We start from the raw sequence: 5,217 nt of genomic DNA, 5'->3' as shown, positions 1-5,217 counted from the left end.
GTGCTCTTAACCACTGAGCCATCTCTCCAGCCCCAGGCAGGGGTTTTGAAAGTACTCAAGAACAAGCTCTGATGGAGAGGATTGAACTGACAGGGTCTGAGTACAGACCACGGGAAACATTGTAAATTAAAACACACACACACACACACACACACAGAGTCTGTCTATGCAGCCTAGGCTAGCTTTAAACCTGCTATTTAACTCAGACTCATAATCTTATGCTGTAGTTCCCATGTACTGGGATTACAGATGTACACCAACCACTCCACTCCCACGTTGTGGGGGAAGGGAGAGGGTTACAATGTTTCATGTAGTCCAGGCTACCTTGCTGTCTAGCTAAAGATCACCTTGAGCTTCTGATCCTCTTGTATCAACCTCTTAGGTGCTGGTATCACAGACATTCCCCATCATGCCCCTCTCCTCCATGCCCTTCCCCTCCTTTGTTTTTGTTTCTTTTTTTTTTTTCTTTTTTTGGTTTTTCGAGACAGGGTTTCCCTCGCTGTCCTGGAACTCACTTTGTAGACCAGGCTGGCCTCGAACTCAAAAATCTGCCTGCCTCTGCCTCCGGAGTGCTGGGATTAAAGGCATGCGCCACCACGCCCAGCTCTTGTTTTTGTTTCTATTAGAGCTAATGAGTCAAGTGATTCGAGAAGGAAGAGTTTTGACAATGTGGCCTTGTGAGAATAGGGAAGTAGAACCTGTACAACTGTCACCACAGAAAAAGTTGAGATGGACTAAATGTCCTACTAATAAACAGTCGCTATGGACAACATCCCCATGTTTTCTTCCTGGTTTGGGATGATGTAATTGTCAGGTACGCTGTAGAGGGAAAGTTCTTTTCTTTCAGTCTTCCTGCCTAAAAACACATATAAGTTTGGGGATATGGCTCAATTGGTAGGGTGCTTGTCTAGAAAAAAAATATTTATGTGGTAAGTGTTTTCTCTTTAGGTCATTTTAAAATGTAGGAAAAACCTCTTTTAAGGTAAAAATACTTTTTAAAAAATTATCTTTTTTTATGTGTATGAGCGTTTTACCTGTGCACCACATATGTGCCTGGTCCCCTGGAGACCAGAAGAGGGTGTCAGATCCCCTAGAACTAGAATTACAGTTGTGAGCTGCCACATGGGTGCTGGAAATTGAACTCAGGACTTCTGAAAGAGCAGCCAGTGCTCTTAACCACTGAGCCATCTCTCCAGCCCCCAAAGTAGGAAACTTCTAATCTGTTTATTATCTCCAGAATTAAAGACTAGTCAGTGATTGTGTGTGTGTGTGTGTGTGTGTGTGTGTGTTTAATGTATTAGAGAGGCCTTTTGAAGAGCCCACACCCATACTCTTGGGTGTGTTTTCCTTTCTTCCTGAATATCTTTCTCTCAGGCTTAAAATCTATATTAATAATTTTTAAATAGCTCTGATTCTGTCAAAAAGGAAGGTGGGGAGTGGATGGGGAGGAAGACCAAGGAAAGCACTTGTGAGCAGCAGCAGAGCCCTCTAAGGTCTCCCAGCTCTAGAACATTTATTGACCTTGTATGTCTTCCTTTATTTTCCCAACCGTGGAAGCGCTTGGAGCAGGCCCATTCCTACAGGACACCAGTAAAGAAGGCAGGAGCTCAGGATTGGCCAACGTGGCTGACTCATGGAGCATGGAGTGTGGCAAGCTTCCACTGTTGCATAACGAAAGCAGAGCTGTGCTTGTGTCTCATGGCATTTTGTAACTTCTTTCAGAAGTTTACCAGATGCTCTGAGTTAGAGATGGGTCTGATGTAATGTCCTGCAGAAAAACTAAGTAGGACAAAAGTGATGGAGTACCACATGTCTGTGGTCACTCAGGATGCCAAGACAGGGGGATGTCATGGGTTTATGGGCAGCATGGTCTACAGAACTTGTCCTATAAAACCAAAATGATAAAGAGGAGGAATTGGGAAGGTTGGGGGGGGGCAGGTGGTAATCAGAAACTCCTTTCTCCTATAAAAATAATTCCTCTTACAAAGTAGGGGGCGGGGAAACCAGTTTTGACAGATATAGTCTGCTTAGCTAGGGAAATCTCATACCCAGCAATCTGGCCTTTATGGTGAATTTTTAAATTAAAGTCTGACTAGGTATAGCAGCACACACCTTTAATTCTATCACTGCACAGGCAGAAGCAGGCAGATCTCCATAAATTTGAGGTTAGCCTGATCTACATTTTGAGTTCTAGACCTGTGAGGGTTCATAGTGAGACCCTGTCCAACAACAACAACAATAGGGGTGGGGGGGGGAGAAAGGAGGAAGGGAAGGGAAGGGAAGGGAAGGGAAGGGAAGGGAAGGGAAGGGAAGGGAAGAGAGGTTAACTATTTCAGGCTGAGGGTGTAGTTCAGTGGGAGAGCATTTGCTGAGGCCTGGGGTTAAGCCTCAGCAACACAAACTCTTAACAACTGACAATGGTACCAATGTTCCTTTTGATGTCACTCTGAATTTCCCACTGAGTCCTGAAGCAGGACATGAAGGCCATGAAGATGGCAGGAGAAAGCATATATCTCAACTCTCCAATTTCCTCCTTAGAGAAATGACTATAAATAGCTTCCTTCCTGAATTCCTCAAGGACTTGGGGGCCTGGGAACTTTGATCTTGTGGTATCTGTTGATTCACGTTCTCAATGCAAAAGTCAGTTTATTTGTGTGAAACACTCTGCTGACACAGCTCTGTTCCTCAAAACATGCAGTTTCTTCCTAAGGCTCTTTATCTGCCCAGTCACCACTTCATGACTTAATTTCCTGATTCTTCCAGCGCTGGGGCTCGAACCTGAGTCCTTGCCTATCATAGGCAAGCCCTCTCTCTACCTCCGAGCCACAACCCTAGCTCCTCAGATTATATTAATGCACGTGAAATTTTTTTGTTTACTCTGAGGGTGGTTCTTTGGGGGCTTCCCTGTGAACTAGAACTTCAGGGTCAACTAAGGTCACGTGTGCTTTTCTGAATGCTGGAAACAGGTGAGGTGTGCCAATGCATTCAATTCTGCTGAATACTTGGCTGCTGATCAGCATTTAGGCCAAGTGATTTCAGGAGCATAATTATGCCAGGTGGGATGGTACCTGCCGGTGATGCCAACTCCAGGGAGGCAAAAGGATCGGGACTTTCAGGTCAATCTGGACTGCAAGCAAGATGCACAAAACACAAAAGCAACCAACAAAGCTAAACAGGGAGGAGAGCAATGGCTTCCCTTTGGTTCTGGCCTGAAAGGGTCAGAGCAGTTAACTAGGGGAAAGTTGAGGGGCCGTCCCTCCTGGAAGGGAGGGATGTCCTAACATAACTTTCTGTGAGCCAGAGTTTTTCCTTGTTCCTAGTTAAGAGTTAATATTTATGCCTGAGAGGAGGATGTCCTTGGGACTGCTGACAAACAGTCCCTACTTCTGAAGAAGTTCTTGTTATAAGACAATGAATCAAAGAATGATAATATTATGTGTTAAGTCTAACTGAGTAAAGGTGTTGTTTTTTGAGCAAAAATTGCAAAGTCATACCCCATGTTTATAAGCTAGCAAAATCAGTAACGCTTTGCTTTTGCCACCAGAGTGGTAGTCCGTCTGTCTCTTTAAGGCGTTCGCTCGCGAAGCTAGTCTTCGTCAAACAGCATAATCATTAGATGTGTTGTGTGCTCAGGATAAACGACAAAGGGTCTCGCCATGAGCAGCTGTCCTCCACACGGACCCTAAATGTTTTCCCAAGGCCTAAATGAGCTGCACTGGTGTGGCTCTCCAATGTCTGCTTTCCCAGAAATGTTACAATTTCAAAGCGCCAGAATGTAATCTGGAGACTCGTTCACACATTCACAGGCATTTAAATTGAGTTCAGATCTTCCTGTCTTCTTCTAATGTCCATCCATCTCCTGGGACCTGGTCTTAGAGAAAGAGAACACAAGAATAACAATCAACTCTAGTGAGAAACACAGGAAACGAGGCTTACCGTGAGAAAACTCTCCCAGTGTCTCCATGCTCTGCTGAGGACAGCTGTGTCATCGAGGACCCAGCCTATAGAAAAACAGGAACTGGATAGCCAACTACTTTCACTGAAGGGGTCCCATGAGCTACCTCCTTTTTTTTTTTTCTTCGAGACAGAGTTTCTCTGTATAGCCCTGGCTGTCCTGGAACTCACTTTGTAGACAAGGCTGACCTTGAACTCAGAAATCCGCCTGCCACTGCCTCTGCCTCCCAAGTGCTGGGATTAAAGGCGTGCGCCACCACGCCCGGCTAACATCCTTTTTCAGCATCATGTGCTGACATGCTTTTCCAAATTAGGATCAGAGTGCAGCTGTAACAGTCACTTGCAGCAGGCTTCCATGCAGGAAAGTGGCATGAGGCTTCCCGTTTTTTGTCAGCCCTAACATGATCCTTAAGACACCCAATTGGCTCAGCTGTAGGAGAAAAAAAAAAAAAAGCGGGCGGGGGGGGGCTAGCCTTGGGACTGTGGGATTTACTTTGGTGATGGAAAGAGAAAAGCCAAGTCATAAAGGATCAAAGGGACTGATTTCACATAGGATGGGCAGGACAGGCTACTCTGAGTAGAAAGCTAAGACTTAAAGGAAGAGAAAAATGCACGGGGGAGAGTTTCTAGGAAAATGGAACAACATGCGCAAAGATCCTTTGGCTGGCCAAGATTAGTGTTGACATCCAAAGACAGTGACACAAAATGAGTTTGCGGTGGTGGTTAGAATTTTGGAGCTGGAGGGATACCTCAGTAATTAACAGCCCTTGCAAAAGGCCCAAGATTGACCCCCAGTAACCACATCAGTGGTTTGACGCCTGTAGCTCCACTCCAGGGATTCCAATGTCTCTGGTCCCTGCGGGCACCAGCACTCATGAACACAGACACGCATGGAGTGAATGCATGTTCACAACTTTTAGAAAGTAAACATTTAAAAATCCTCACTGTGTAGCTCTGGCAGCCTGGAACTTGTTATGTTGCTAAGGCTGGCCTTGAACTCTGTCTCTAGAAACCTTATCTCAAAAACAAAACAAAACAGGTTGGCCAGAAAAAGAGGCAGGCAGTAAAAGAGGTGGACGTGTTTGCGGTGGGCTTTGGAGACAGAATAGGCAGCACCTTGGATGTATTGGATGCAGAGAGGGAGGGGGGGGGGAACCAAGCCAAGTAGGGCATCTACGTGATAGATGATGCTGTTTCAAGTCAGGAAAAGTTTAGGGTGGAGCAACAGGTTTGGATGGTAAGGAACAAGAGCAGGAGGCACTT

Source organism: Mus pahari, chromosome 3 (assembly GCF_900095145.1).
Source record: "Mus pahari chromosome 3, PAHARI_EIJ_v1.1, whole genome shotgun sequence".
NCBI lineage: Eukaryota > Metazoa > Chordata > Mammalia > Rodentia > Muridae > Mus > Mus pahari.
The sequence above is the reverse complement of the archived record's forward strand: the minus strand, read 5'-3'. Positions refer to the sequence as shown.